At 37.2% G+C, this 16,326-nt stretch overlaps 1 long non-coding RNA gene and 1 pseudogene across 2 annotated transcripts; both read right to left on the bottom strand.

The window, feature by feature from the left end:
• Positions 1-3,262: 3,262 nt before the first annotated feature.
• On the bottom strand, positions 3,263-5,603 carry LOC148202233 (uncharacterized). Its single transcript, XR_015784716.1, has 2 exons — positions 5,048-5,603; positions 3,263-3,846 (listed from the first exon to the last, which is right to left on the bottom strand). It is a non-coding gene; the product is annotated as an uncharacterized LOC148202233 (long non-coding RNA).
• Positions 5,604-6,276: 673 nt separating this feature from the next.
• LOC148202232 (TOM1-like protein 6) lies at positions 6,277-13,180 on the bottom strand (annotated as a pseudogene). The gene is made up of 8 exons (XR_015784780.1): positions 11,768-13,180; positions 11,154-11,232; positions 10,915-11,013; positions 9,038-9,151; positions 8,354-8,517; positions 8,165-8,246; positions 7,981-8,079; positions 6,277-7,859 (listed from the first exon to the last, which is right to left on the bottom strand). The product of XR_015784780.1 is annotated as a TOM1-like protein 6 (transcript).
• Between the last annotated feature and the right edge of the window lie 3,146 nt (positions 13,181-16,326).

The following is a 16,326-nucleotide window of genomic DNA, read 5'->3' as shown; positions in this document are numbered from 1 at the left end:
AGAAATGTTCAATAAATGACATAATCAATGGTTGAAGATCATTTGCATGTCCAATAAGTGTTAAAAAAAATTCATTAAAAAATGAATGTCATTTTGAAAGTTGGGATTTTCTGGATTTCTGGAAAACCTGCGAAATCTGCAGAATTCTGCAGATTCGCGCGTTCGTTAAAATTTTTGGAGTGAAAATGGGACGTTCGTCCCATTCGCTAAGAGCGTTCGGTCTTTTGAGAAATAGTAATATTAGACGTTCGGTTTCGTGTGTGTTAGCGCTCGTCCAAACAGTACTCCACCTCAGCCTTTTAAACGTTCGGTTTTGATGTAAGAGAAATGATGAGCGTTCGGTTTCTCAATATTGACTGTATGTGCGTTCGTCCCAAACACTGTTTACCTATTGAGTTTCGTTATCTATGTACGTTCGTTCCAGACGGTGCTTATATATCTTGTTTCGATTGTAATCGTCTATGAACGTACGGTTTTTGACTGTATGTGCGTTCGTCCTTAAAGTGTAGCGTTCGTCCTTTCCTATGAGTGTAGCGTTCGTCCTTTCCTATGACTGTAACGTTCGTCCTTTCCTATGAGTGTAGCGTTCGTCCTTTCCTATGAGTGTAGCGTTCGTCCTTCCAAATGGTATAACGTTCGGCATTATTAACGAGTTATGACGTTCGTCAGAGAAGTGTTTCGGCCTGTTGATGAATGGAATCACAAATATAAGCATGATAATGTGAAATATTAGGCAAAAATATTATGATATTTATATCGAAGTTCATCCCAAGGAACCATTTTTTGCATAACTCTTCATGCAAAATTGCATTGGTACCAATGGCTAAATAACTGGGGACTTAAGGCAAAGGTTTTGCATAGTCAGGTCAACAAAGAAAATACCGTTAGTTTTTAAGTGCAAATTTTTTTTAATCGTTATTGGACATACAAGTGATGTTTAGGCAATGATTATGATATTTATATTGAAATCTATGTCCAAGGAACTACTCTTTGTAAAACTCATTATGAAGAAACAACACTGGGAGCAAAGGCCAAATAAGTGGGGAGTTCAGGCAAAGATTTTGCACACACAGGTCAATTGTGAAAATGACATTGATTTTTAAGTGAACCAATTTTTTTAAGATTTATTGGACATACAAGTGATATTCAGGCATTTATTATCACATTTATATCAAACTTCATGCTCAAGGAACCATTTTCTGTAAAACTCATTGTGCAGAAACAACATTGGGAGCAAATGTAACATCCCGATTATATAATAACAAATATTACATAATAAAGATGTCAACCTTAGTATCCTCCAGCTCTTGCTCCAAAGAGATCTCCTCAACAACGTTTGCTCCCATCCAAGTGGATGATCATCGCCAGAGAAACATACCCAAACAGCACACAACACAAACAATGCAAGGGTGAGCTAGATGTAAAAAGCATGTTATACATATAGCACAGTTAATTTATGTTATCATACATAGAACAAATAAGATATACTCGTTAAACCACAAATCACACACTAACACGTCATGCAAAAGTCCTCCAAACATGGTAAATTGACATCACAAGACTCATCTTTACACTCGCATAGTTCAGCTGGCACTCCCCAACACTATGCAAGGTAAATCCATACATACGACTCATCTTTACACTCGCATAGTTCAGCTGGCACTCCCCAACACTATGCAAGGTAAATACACCCGACTCTTCTTTACACTCGCATAGTTCAGCTGGCACTCCCGAACACTATGCAAGGTAATACTTTCAAATAAATCACATCATACCATACTTTCAACATTTTACATATTTAATTCAACCCAAAACAAGAGCAAATGAACTTAGAACCCATCACCCTTTGCAGAACAGCATTTGGACGGACACTATTCACTACCCATTTTTGGACGAACGCTCTTAAGCGAGCTGTACTAACGCTATTCACAAATCTGGACGAACGCTATTCACATATCTGGACGAACGCTATTGAGTAATTTGGACGAACGCTAATTTCGAAATGGAAGGACGAACGATAATCTCATATGAAAGGACGAACGCGCAACAGCAGTCCTCTGCGCGTTGGACGAACGCTATTTAAACGAACAGGACGAACGCTATTTTCGAATGGACGAACGCTTGTTTGGTCGAACGCTCATTATTGAGTAATCTGGACGAACGCTCGTGTAGAAGCCAAGGCCGAACACTCACTTAACCTCATCAAGCCGAACGCTCAGTGAAAGCAAGACCGAACACTGACTATTTACACATACAGAAACAAAATCTACTAAGACCGAACGCTAATATCACTAAAACTCAACAAGAACGAACGCTAACGAACTCCTAACAATATGAGACCGAACGCCCAACTTGGACGAACGTTCTTAGGCATTTGGACGAACGCATAGCAGGCCGATTGGACGAGCGTTTAAGATTGGAAATTGAATTAAGGCCGAACGCTCACAATCAGATTGAAAACTACAACCGAATGCTCAACAGAACAAAACCGAACGCTATACAGGATTGAAGGACGAACGCTGACCCTGAACTAAAAACCGAACGCTCAACATAATTTGGCCGACCACTAGTCGAGCCGTTTTGGACGAACGCGCCAATATCTTGGCCGACCACTAATTGGTCGAGCCATTTAGGACGAACGTCCAATTTTCATCAAATTGGACGAACGCGCGTTTCTGCAGAATTCTGCAGAATCGCAGGTTTTCCAGAAAACCCAGAAATCCCAATTTTTCATCCCTTCCTTCCCAGATTTGCATTAAACACAACATATATCATCAATCAAACAAAAGATCTAGCTCCCCTTACCTCTTGAAGACTTCCTTGAATCACTTCCAGAGAATTTGATCTCCTTCCAACTTCAAAAGTTCTTCACTTCTCCTCTTTCCCAGAACTTGCAGCCACTCTTCCACTCCTCCAGATGCAGCACCAAAGCCTCCTTGCACTTCAGCAGCTCCCCACCTCACCTTCTCTCAGTTTTGCAGAAATCCTTTCCCTTCCAAGTGCAGAACCCATACCCCCCTTTTTCTCCTACGAGCCTCCTTTTATTTTCTTTTTCTTGTTTTTGAATGGGGAATGGAAGCAACGTTTGCTGTCCCTTATGGCCAGCAAAACTGGCGCTTTACATTTTTGCCTACTTTGGTAACAAAGCCATTAAATTGCAAACAATCAACAACAGTATAAATTAAATGGCAGACACACAACAACACAGATCAGATTTCAGCAGAAATTTAATCGCATCAGTAGAATAAAATTGACAATTCAGTAACAGGAAATTAAATGACATTGTTCATTCAAATTAAAATTCATTACAATCTCACTATGCACCTCACAGCACCTCACGGCACCTCTACTCTCATACAACAATCTCACTACATTACATTATCTGGAGTTCAAAACTAATCTACTGAACTTGGAGGAGGAGAAGAACCGAGAGCCTCCTCCCAAGCGTAACCCTCTCACTCACGGCCTCTCACTCTTTTAAAGCCAAATTCTCAAGTCTCGTTCTGGTGCTGCCTCGTGCGTTTCCAGCCAGGTTGCCATGCTGTTGTCTCCCATTAGCAACCTTTAATGAATTTCTTCAATCACTCTTTTGCTTCTCTGTCAGATAAAGCCATGTGGGGCCCTCCATTTTGTTTACACTTCTGCATGTTCTGCACACCATCGCTGCCCATGCTGGAATAAACAAGGTTTGTGTCAGCTTTCCACTTCTCTCCCATCTCAACATGTGCATCCAATTCGGCTGGACTTGAAGACGGTGTGTGTTGTCGTTGCTGCTGTTTGATGCAGCTGGACGTCAATGCTTCCAACGTTGCAGCTCCCAAGCTTCTCATGGGCGTGCTGCTGGAACTGCTAGACGGATGGGGTGTGAATGAACAGAAAACGGAAACTTAATACATAGTATTCATATTCAAGCACAATGAATTTAATTTAAATTCTCTTTAAGAAATGCCAGATATTTGAACTAGACAGGAGGTGACCAACATGACAGTAATCCCCAAATCAAAATAACACTGAATTCAATGTATAATAACACTACACCAACACAAAAACTGAAATTACATTACACCAACACAATCAACTAAAACAACAAATTGGAAATCATAACAAACATTGTCAGCATTTATTAAACCACGACAAAAAAGAGAACAAAAAAATAATAGTCATTTACTAATTCATATAATTCGTGCCACATAAAACAACATTTTCTAACACTCATGGTACAGGGACAGAATTGGTACCTTAGGCAAAATAAGTGGGTACCTGTGTGCCAGTTTTTGCACAACAAGGCCAACTACGTCCATCACTTTCATCTTGGGGTGTCTTGTTTGTTTTCCCTCATTTTATCTACTTCTAAGTAATCTGGGAACAATTTCTTAACATTTTTTTAACATATTCGTGCCACATAAAACAACATTTTCTAACACTAATGGCACAGGAACAGAACTGGTACCTTAGGCAAAATAAGTGGGTACCTGGGTGCCAGTTTTTGCACACCAAGGCCAACAACGTCCATCACTCTGATTTTGGGGTACCTTGTTTGTTTTCCCTCATTTTAACTACTTCTCAGTAATCTGGGAACACTCATGTTAACATTATTTCATATAATTCGTGCCGCACAAAACAACATTTTCAAACACTCACGCTACAGGAACAGGACTGGTACCTTAGGCATAATAACTGGGTACCTGGGTTCCAGTTTTTGCACACCAAGACCAACTACGTCCATCAGTCTGATGTTGGGGTACCTTGTTTGTTTTTCCTCATTTCACCTACTTCTAAACCCTAAACCAACATTACTGCTACCAAACCCGAATGAAGTGGGTGATTCGGTTGAAGTTTTTTTACAGCAAGGCCAACTAGGTCCATGACTACCAATCCAACACAATTACAGCAACAATGTAAGATTAAGCAGAGAACTTGTATAAAAATAAGAAACAGAACAACATCCACTTGGGAGACGTTTCATACAAAACCAAATCCAATCCAAAAACAACATCATCCATGTATTCAACGTTCATTCCACTGAAAAATGCAAAAACAAACCAACCTTGGGTGAAGACGACGTGTGGCGGTTGGAACAGATACGGTTGCCTAAGGTGTCCGTGGAACTCACAGTGCGGAAAACCCCTCTTTTTGGTCCGCCTCACAGCCCACACTCCGGCGAGACTCCGGCGACACTCCGGGACAGGGACGGAACCACCTGGGACGAAGCGACACCTTCAACGCCTCCCTAGGTCGCTGGGCCGGAACGGAGGAAACACGATGCCGTCTTCGCGAACAGCGCTCCACGTCGGAGCTGCGGCGCCGTCAAACGGAACGGGCAGTGAACGACGGCACTCCGGCTAGGACTCGTTCTCTCTCTCTCTCGCTCGTGCACCCTTTTCTCCAACTCTCTCGTCTAGGTCACACAAGTGGGTTTTGGTTGTTCGCGCTTCTCTGTCTACGAAGTTCGAATACCATTTGAAATTTGAAACGCACAAACGCAAGCTGCCCGTGCCCGTCCTCGCCACGTCAAATTTGAAGCAGGTTTTATCAGATTTTCTCAGAACGCAGCAGTTTTTTTCGTTTTAAACGTGGCCCTCTCATTCGCTGACACGTGTACTGTGTCGAAATATTGTCAAATTTTGTTGTCTAAGTATCGTTTTCCAAATAAAAATGACCCGATCAAAACAAATAAGGAAAAGTCGTGTGATTTGATGGGAGGCAGTTTCTTCTTGCACGTCCCATGTTTCCTCCTATTCTGACATGCTTTATTTTCGTGTTGTGTAATTGAGAAGTTAAAAATAATCTTTATATCATGCAATCTAAAGGTTATCTGGATTATATAATTCAGATTTTATTTTTGACTTTTGAATTTTACAATTCAGAAGTCATTTTAACCACTAAAAAATAGTTTAGATTGTTGAATCTACAAGTTAAAAATAATTTTCAGATTATATAATTTTTTAACAATTTAAAATGTTTTTTTTCTCCAAAAAAAAATATTTTTGAATTATACTAGTAAAAATTAACTCTGAAAAAAAATAATAAGAAAAAATAACTTTCAAATTCCACAATCTAAATTATGTTTTCCAAATTACATAATTAAAAAATCTTATTTTAAAATAAAGAATTCCCAATTGTACAATCTAAATATCACCTCTTTTACTTTTGGATTATACAATTTTAAAGTCATTTGTTATTTGACTTCCAAAATTGTAAAATTAAGGACAATCGAAATGAATTTGTGACAGTGCAGGAAGAAGCTCCCTTCACGGGATATTTTACAAGGGCGTATGTTGTCAACAATTAAGGACATTGAACACGTTTATGAATATCAAGTACCTTTATAGTGGTCAGCGATCAATCGATGAACGAACGAGAACCACTACCAAAAACTAAAATATTACATCAAATAATGTTCAAAGTCTGTCGTCTTATGGTCTGTTACACATAAAATAGGAAGAGTCACTTGTATCAATCTAGAACTTCCACAAGCTGCAACCAATACTGCCGGTCCCATATTTTCACTTACGACCCCCAACCATACCAGGTCCCATTGTCCCAGACAAGTTGGATGACGAACCACAGCTGCTGGTCATCTTAACCTTTCCATTTGTGTCTCCGAAAACATTCAAATCTTCAAATAACCTGTGAGACGGAACAAAAGTCTTTTGTCCTGTTGCACTCTCTGGAGTTCCACCGGTACCTACTCTGTCAGGGAATGAATTATTGTGTAGCACGGGCATTACCCCTGGAGCAGAAGAATAAGATACTGTTGTATTGGCTTCTGTTGAAATCACATTTGCAGCAGGCGAGTGATTTTGATAGTTGGCATATCCAGGTGTAGCTGCCCATGGCGGGGGAGGATATCTTGAAGGGTATTGAAGATGTTGATTCTGAAATTGTTGCTGTGGCTGAGGTTGATGGCCATGCATGGTTTGAGGCTGATACTGTAGCTGGGGTTGAGGATGGCACTGTGAACGGGGTTCGGGTGTTTGGTACTGTGGCTGATACTGTAGTGGTTGCGGTTCACTAGGGGGTTGCAAATGTTGTTGATGAGGGCTATATTGATGATGATATTGAGGTTGTTGAAATACATGTTGGGGTTCTGGCAGGGTTTGTGATTGCAATTGCTCCTGTTGGGCGGGTTGATGATGGTGTTGTTGGGCTTCATAATGTGTATGTCGAGAGGAGGGTGGGGATGGGGTTTGAGATTGGCATTGATACGTTTGTTCTTGAGGCAGGGTTTGAAATTCTGACTGAGATTGATTCTGAGCCCAAGGGACAACGTAACTGTTGTACGGAAAATTTCCCAGATATGTTTGGGAAGCATGAGAAAGCCCTTCTGTTCTGGACTGAACAGGAATCTGATGCATGCCTTGGCTAGAGGCTGATGGTGCGTATGTTGTCTGCAGTGATGGCGACGTGGACAAAGTGATACTCAGTAAATCAATAATCTCCTGATCCTTTGCAGTACTAACTGAGGCAGGTGGGTTAGAAAGAACTAATGCGTTGGATGGGACAGAGGTTGAGGAGTTTGGAAGATGTGGAGTTTTGCTGTTAGTGTTAATTGACACTGAATTTTCGCTGGAACCAGTTGTAGCATTTGCAGTCGTTGGCTGTGCCTTAGAAGGCCTGAAATAGTAGTAAAGAGTTCACATTGAATAAAAAGTTACTGAGAGAACAGTTTCGTTACCCATGACCTGCAATACATGTTGATATTCTATGATAAAAAAATTAGTTAAAGGAAGGAATAAAATAACATGAGTGGAAGTATAAAACGAAATTAAATGCTTAATACAACGATTTTGACTTTATCAAACAGAGGGTAGATGATTCACTTACCATGTTATACATGAAAGACCTAAATCGACATTCTAAACTAGTTTATTTTTTCGACAAGTTATAAGCAAGAAAGACTGAAAAGAAAAACGTGCTTCAATAACTGCATCTGCATCAACTTTTTCGACAAGAGAGTATGTGCCAGAAGGAAAAGACGTGTGGAACTAACCCAGTTGTTGTTAGCATCTGCATCAACTTTTTCTGGTTTGTGCGACAGCGATCGACAAGATCAATAATTACTTCTTCTTTTACAGCCTATAAAGCATAAAACCAGACACTAAATCATTTTCACTTAGCAGACAGGAGATTTCAGAATGCCAAGCAAAACAGTATAACTTACTGCACGATCACTAGGATTTGCAGCCTGCAACATGTCACTCAAAAGATCCAAAGCATATCGCATGGAGTCCAAGCTTGACATACTGAATATCTCAAGACCAGTTAGCTAAAATACAGATTTGGCAACACAAAAGTTGACACAAAGGATGGACAGAGGAAGCAAGGGTGAAAAGAGGAAGCCGAGATTAACCTTAAACTTTCTATCTCTGTTGCCATAGTTTCATCCAGTGTTTTTGATGAATTGCTTGCCATCCAATATCCAGCTGGCATATTTCTTGAAGTTGGATGGGTAGAAGGAGGAGTAAATATTGCAGCTGCATCCGGTGTGGGCTTTGGAAAAACTACTCCATATTGCTGACATTCATATAATCCAACACACTATGACGATGATATAATCTGATGGTCATTGAATTACAACTCGCATGTGGCTATGGCTTACAGATATCAATTCAATCCTTAAAATGTAAATTTGCAACAAACGGGATGATGGTTGGGTTTTGCCAGGGGACAATTCTCCACGCGGAGGTGATGATAAAATTAAGTGTTTTGAACCTTAAAAAGTTAAAATTCACCCATTTCTCACTAAAGAATTGCAACACTTAGGAAACTTTTAGCAAAACTTCGGAGTTATTTTGATGCGACACATTTACTTACAAACAACAAATTTGTGTACATGTCACAATAAGAAGTAAAAGTGTCTTCTTAAAATTTGTAACCTCACCCATAAGATGAACCAGATTGTCTATCATTTAAAGAGTATTGACAAAAGTCACGAATATTATTTTGAAAATCTAGCATCCCACTCTGCACATGAAATTATCAACAAAGAGTTGGATAAAAACCGATCAAGAAATTTTATCAAGTAGACAGCTACCTTTAACTCCTTACATGCCCGACAGTACTGAGGATGTTTACCACCTGATCCCCCGAATGCCTCTTGCCATGAGTCCAGCAATATTAAGATTTTATCCCTCACTTGCATACCTTCCTAAATTATAATTACATGTGTTTCATGTCAGACGAGACAAATCAAATAAAAAAAAAATAGTTTGCTGGAAATAGTAGTAATTTAATATAGAACCCATCCATATTTTGATCAGTAAATATTAGGTTTAAACCCTTTAGTTGTCCCTATTTATGTGGGTTTTTTCCAGTTTGATCCCCTTCTTATTAGAATCCCTCATTTAGTCCTTATAAGTGCTAATTTGAATCAATTGAGCCCCTGCCGTTAAATTTAGATAACGGGGTTAAGTTTTTGCATAGGTGAAACATTGATTTGTCAAATTTTTAAAACGTGACATATTGAGAGTTGAATACGTGGAATTTAGCAACTTTTTAAATTTTAATAATATGAATTTCTGAAATGGGATTTAGGGTTCATAAGAAGCTACAGGTGGCAAAGAAGATTAAAGTAAATCTGTCATTAAATGGACAAAGGATGACCAAAAGAACCTCATGGATCTGGGAAATTTAGAGCTGGAAAGGAACACGCAGTTGGAGAATCTTATTGCTAGAAGAAGAAAGGAGATTGATATCTGAAAAGAATCTAATAGACTTAGACTTTGCTGATATTCCCAATAAAAACCCAGCCCAGAAAAACCCAAAACAGCATCCAGAGCACCACCGTGAATCTCCTCGTGCGATCTCCTTCTTTCACCTGTAATTCCCAAAATACAGAAAAAGCAAAAAAAAAAAAATAAAATAAAACCAAACCGCCACTCTCCCTTAAATCGCGAGTCTTCTCCTCCATCACTGTCGCACAACCCAGAATCGCATCAGCCTACATCGCGCCACCTTCACTTGCAGATCCAGAAAAGCCAGAATCGTCGTAACCACCAAGAACTTCTTCTCCATAGATCGTGACGCAAACCCTGCAAGAAACCACTTCTCAGAATCGCGCCACCGCTTCCATCTTCTTCCTCCTCCAGAGATTTCGAAACCCACGTCGCGGTAATCACTATCTCCCCTTCGCGGCGTAGAAGCAGGAACAATTTTCCCCAGTTTGCTGAAATGCAATTGGGGTGGATTTGATCAACAACCATTTCTCAGATCTACAACCACTTAATCTCCATCCCTTCGTCTGATCTACAACCACTTCTCAGATTTTTAATCCCATTCAATTTAATTGAACCCTAAATCTCATTTCAGAAATCCTAATATTATATTATTACATTTTACCAAAATTCCATGCAAGCCTAAACTATGCCACGTCTTAAAAATTTAACGGCAGGGGCTCAATTAATTCAAATTAACACTTATAAGGACTCAATTGAAAATTCTAATAAGAAGGGGATCAAACTGGGAAAAAGTCACATAATAAATATGGACAATTAAATGGTTTAAACCTAAATATTAAGATTTTTTTGATAAGTAAGAGCAGGGTGTATCACCTTATCAAACAGAAGACTTGATTAATTATTATACATTTGACAGAAAAGAATTGATACAATTTTACAAAAAAGGAAGAATGATGAATGAAAAGATTTGATAGCTTAATCAAATAGAAGTATTAATCAATTATTTCAGAAAATGTCACCTTATGAATTATACAAACAGTGCACCTGTAATGGATGTAAACTTCTCTCTACATTCTAGAGGAATTCTCCCTTTAAACAACAATGATAGAGGTTTAGTCATAACGATCTGACCTTGTTTATAACCACACATTTTCATGAAGAATGCAATAACAATTTCTTGCAAGCATGAAATACAAAAGCTAATCCAAGAAGTTTCCCACTAAAACCACCATACCTTCTTCCTTATGATTTTGATAATCTCCTCCAGTATGTTCCTCTCAACAATTTGAAAATGCACAAAATCACCACAGTTCTTTACCATTGTCTCCAGCAGCTGGGGGTAGACAACCAGAAACCACAAATCAAGCTCCAAACAAATGAATTTGAAAGTTAACCAATCCAGGAGCACACATCCACAAACAACTAGAGCCAAATACCCAAAAATAAGACCAAAAGCCAGTGCCAACAAAGTACCGTGAGAGCTAGTAATTGAACTCTAGAGCTCCTATGTTGTAATCTCCTCTTTACAGCTTTTACAACATCTTTTGGCTGCCTGAGAAATTAAGCACGTGGTATTCATCGAAGATTTAGTAAAAGCTTAAAAGAAAGGCGTCAATTTCCCAGAGATTACTCTATTAAAGGAGTGAAAAGAAAATGAGAAAGAAGTATAGTTTGTATTATCATACATGGAGCCTGGTTTTTCTGAGAGGATGCTTAGACATAAAATAATTGTTCAATTTTGGAAACAATATTTATGCATAAGAAAATTAGAAATCACAGAATTGAAATAAAAAAAAACAAAAAAATTAATATAATATGAAAAGAAGAACAAGTAGTTTTCCACTAATTTCCAAATAATACAATGCTGCTCCTGTCAGTTTCATCACACCAAAAATTACTAACTACAATCACCAACGACAACATCCGAGGACAGAACCTACAAACATTAAATTGAACATCGTATTAAAAATGCTTAAACATGTGGTAGTTGGTCAAAGTCAACGCCTCCAAAATAAAATAAAATAAAACATAATGTCTAAATTGATATGTTATCTATCTTCCTCCATTTTCTTGTAGTTGAAGATTACCAATGATTAGAATCGATGGAATCACAAATTTCGATGTTCATGGTCCAATCAGGGCTCACAAGAAGATCGCTGGTCGCCTTCTCCACTGCGACAGTAGCTGAAGAAGAAGAATAAGAATTCATCATATTTCTTCCCCCCTCTCTTTTCTGAAACTTCTTCAAGGAACACCAAAATCAACTCTGGATTAAACGACCCAAAACTCAGAAACCAAAAGACAGGACAACATTCCAGGAAAATTAATCGACAAAACACCGCAACGATTGTTAGGAAGAGTGCAAAACTACGGAGTCCTAACACAATTTGAGAAGAATAATCAAAACAACAATCGGAAATATCGTCGCGAGTTTTGTGCGGTTTGATAGGCGCATTCGCTCTCCTAAGCATGTGTAATCCACGCGCCACGTGGCACGTGATGATGAAAAGCAAATTTCAATCTGGGTTTCCTTTTTGCGCCACTGAGGTTGCTCATGATAGCTCTCAGCACTAGTTTGTAAAGCATCCATTGCTGCCGAAACTTCAAGAGTGGATGCACTAAACCGAAGTATTAAGAACATTTAGGTGTAAAAGGAATTGTTTTTCCTCAAGAACAAGAACCATAATTGTGCGAATGTTGTGATTTTACGAAAGAATAAGCAGCTCTGAGAAATCTTCACGAGGTACACGACCATCTCATGCATCGTTTCATATTACTAAAACGCTGCTTATATTCAGATTCCTTCTTTATTATCTCGCACTCTCCCAAGTTATCTTCTTTAGGTTTCTCTTTTTCTTGGATTCAAAGCAAGAAGAAGAATAGACGGAAAAATGGTTAAATATGTTTTTTTTCCTTAAATATCACACTATTTTGGTTTTAGTTCCTACTCAAAACTTTGATGGTTTTTAGTTCTCGTAGTTTTGAAACTCTTAGTATTAGTCCTTAAAAATGAATGACGTTAAGTTTTAGTAGATGTGGCAAACGGCGAGGTGAGGTTTGATGCCAGCTGTCGTGCCACGTTAATTGTTTTATTTTCCAAGTTAAACTTAATTTCGTCCTCTACGGCGACCTAGAAGCTTCCTGTTTCTGTCCTCCACGCCCTCTAGCAGCACCGTGGCCAAACTTCCCCTCCATGGTCTATGCACTGTTGAACCTTCACCCTTCTTTGGCTCTTCTTCTGGCAAAATCAGATTCACGGGTACAATTCCCACTTTGCTCCGTCACAATGTATTGGCACGTGCTGAAGATAAGGCCAGGGACCCTACATCTTCTTCGTTTCATACTCAACAAAGTCCACAGTCACAGGTTCAGGCTTCTTTTCTGTATGATTGAGTAACCAAGTTTCTAGCACCCTTTTAGCCACTGTTTTATAGTTTACGATATTGGATATCTGATGCTGGGGTGCATAATCTGGGTCAATGGTGCCTCACTTTTCCATCAAAGATCGAAATTTGCAAAGATTGATTGAATATTCAATTCCAATAGTCTTTATTTAGAATTAGTTTCTTTCATGTGATGACTTTTTTTTATCAAGGAGATAACTTCACCATTGCAGTGTTTAATGGATTGACCAATTCTTTCAAAAAGTATAAATAAAAATGGTGGTGGGGTGAACTTAAAAGAGAAAGTAAATGTAAAATCAAATGGTTAATTTTGGTGATTCAGTCAGTTTACATGTGCATATGCACATTAGTTCTGTTACAAGGTTAGAGAAACTGCTTCTATATGTTAATAATGCTCACACTGCTCTTCACTTAAAAAATGGTATCAGAATTTGACACCGGAATTTGGAAGTTGCGATCCCCTCTGTAAAAAATGGTATCATAACTTGACCACGGTTTTAGGAAGGTGCGATTTTTTATTTTTGGAGGAGGGGTGGGGGGTTCAAAAGGTGCAGAATTTTAGTAAACTACAAAGGTGATTGGATCAAAAGGTGCAGACCCTTCCTGGCCACGGTGCTGCTGGTGGGCGTGGAGGGCGAGGGGCAGAAACGGGAAGCTTCTCGATCACCGTAGCGGACGAAGTTAGGTTCAACTTGGAAAATGAAACAATCAACGTGGCACGACAGCTGGCATCAAACCTGGTCTCGCCGTTTGCCACATCTACTAAAACTTAACGCCATCCATTTTTAAGGACTAATATTAAGAGTTTCAAAACTACGAGGACTAAAAACCTTCAAAGTTTTGAGTAGGGACTAAAACCAAAATCGTGTGATACTTAAGGGACGAAAAACATATTTAACCCACGAAAAAATACTGAGAATAAATAAAGGAGAAAATTTATGTGAAAGAACAATTTAACATAAAAGTTATTTTTAAAAGAATAAATTTTAAATAAAATTATGAAAATAGTATAGAGTATTAATAAATAACAGAAGGTTATTTCCAAAAAAATTTAAAATAAATTAATTCAGAAAATGTCAAATAAGAAGTGGTTGTGTTAATTTATGTTAGGGTGATTAATTTGACAATATTATAATAAGATAAATGGTTATGAAAGAGTAATTTGTATATATTTTAAAAAAATAAAAAATAAAGATGGAAAATGTTAAATGAATAAAATGGTTATGAAAAAGTAATCTTTTGTATTTTTTTTTAAGAAAATAAAAAAAATTGTATATCAAAAATATCATTTTTGAATAATTTAGTGATTTTATCAAAAATAGCAATTTTAACCTTTAAAAAAATAAAACAAAAGAATATTAATTTTGTTAAGTTAAAGCTGGAAAAAATTGGGAAAGTTGGAGCAATTATGGAAGCTTAGAAATGCTTAAAGATGAGACAAATGGCATCTCCACCATTCACCACGTGACTCTTCCATTGCTACATCGCATAAGTTCTATTCTTTGTCAATGAGAACTGCACCTTCATATTAATATTACTCTGGATCTTCAACATGTTAATCATTTTTCCATAAAATGGCATGTCATCATTACTTTATTATATTATTTTGTTATTTTTCTCTTTGATATTTTCTTTCCAATTACACTTACAATAGGCATTCTTTGTTATTCTTTATCTCTTATGTGCTTTGAAACGGTCCACATACACCATTGTGGAAATGGTTTGTCTTTTGCTTTTATTGAAGTTTCCTTTTCTAATTTCTTATTTCTCACTCTAAAACCTATTTCCAATTTCGAGTTTTTGTCTTTTTGTTCTTTACTTTAGACTTTCTTTATTGCATTAAATGTTCACTATAAAAATATCGTGCAATCGTAATCCTTCAGGAATACAAATCCCCTTTTTTTTTCTCATTTTTGGTAATCTCTTTTTTTGAATGCTTGAAACATTGTTCAATGCTCTGTAAACGTTTTTTTTAGTGAAAGTTGTATCTATTTTGCTTTGCATTTTTTATGTCATCATCTTCGATTATTAGTGATTATTAGGGATTTTGTTTCAATGTCTTAATTATGGATTTCGGGATTGGGGAATTTAAATTTTGGCAACTAAATTCAAAATTCCTTTATTCCTTTATACATATTTTCGCATTTATATTTTTGTTTGCAGTTTATCTGTGTTAATTATTTGAATTCGTTTCTTAAGTTTATTTCTTATTTTAATGTATTGTTTCCGGTTTATCTTTGTATTCACAGTATTTAGAACAAATACAGAGATGAATATGTAGAAGTCAGTTCATTTGTTGAATGAAATCAGGCTAAAAGAAAACTTGAACATAATTGCAAGGGTATTGAGGATGTGGTTCATCTTTGATTTTCACTAGGCATAAGTCTCCTTTCTCGTTAGAGATGATAGTACAAGATAAGAAGGTAAAATACACCATTCATGATCAATATAAATTTGTTAGAACTTTCTATATGATTTATGACTTGTGATATTGAAAATGGAAATGTGAATTTCATGGCTCAATTAGCAAGACACTAATTTACAAATTTCAATCTCTCACCTTTCGAAAGACAAGTTTATTGTATTCAGTGTTTTAGTGTTGCATGTAATGGAGGTTCTTATAGAACTAGTCATCATAGTTACAAGATTAACTTTCAATTCAAAACAAAGGTTTTTTTAGTTGATACTGAATTAGTTCCAAAGGCCAAAAATACATCCCTTTTTTGTGGTTATTGCTCCTACATTTGACAATGACTAGTTGGTATGTATATGTTTTTCAGATTCCAACTACATACTTCACCTTGAATTCTACATTTTAGTCTTCATAGGTGTTATTGGAGTTCCAAAGGTCAATGTGTATATTACTTCATTAATATGCTATTACTTATGCTATATATTTGCTTACTTTGATGACTAAATTTGATGAGGTTGTTTATTTTTTCTTTTTGATAAGGAATCCAATTTTTGTTGTCTTGGTTTCAATCAAGCATATTGTTGATGACGATTGTGGTGCATTGCATGTGTTTGTAACAAAGTCGTACATCAAGATTCTAGGATTACTCCAAGGTAGAATTTATATTTACTACCCAATTTTTTTTTCTTGTGTTATGTGCTATTTTCGTTACGTTACATTTCATTCCAAAAATTTTAAAACATCTTCATTCCATAACATTCAAATATAAAATCAAGGTTAGCCTCATGGATGAAACAAATCCAACAACTTTTGTTCTATTGGATAGAGA

Source organism: Vigna umbellata, chromosome 3, assembly GCF_029865625.1.
Source record: "Vigna umbellata cultivar VRB3 chromosome 3, Vumbellata_1.0, whole genome shotgun sequence".
Lineage (NCBI taxonomy): Eukaryota > Viridiplantae > Streptophyta > Magnoliopsida > Fabales > Fabaceae > Vigna > Vigna umbellata.
Note: the sequence above shows the minus strand (reverse complement) of the source record. Positions and strands in the feature narration are given on the sequence as shown.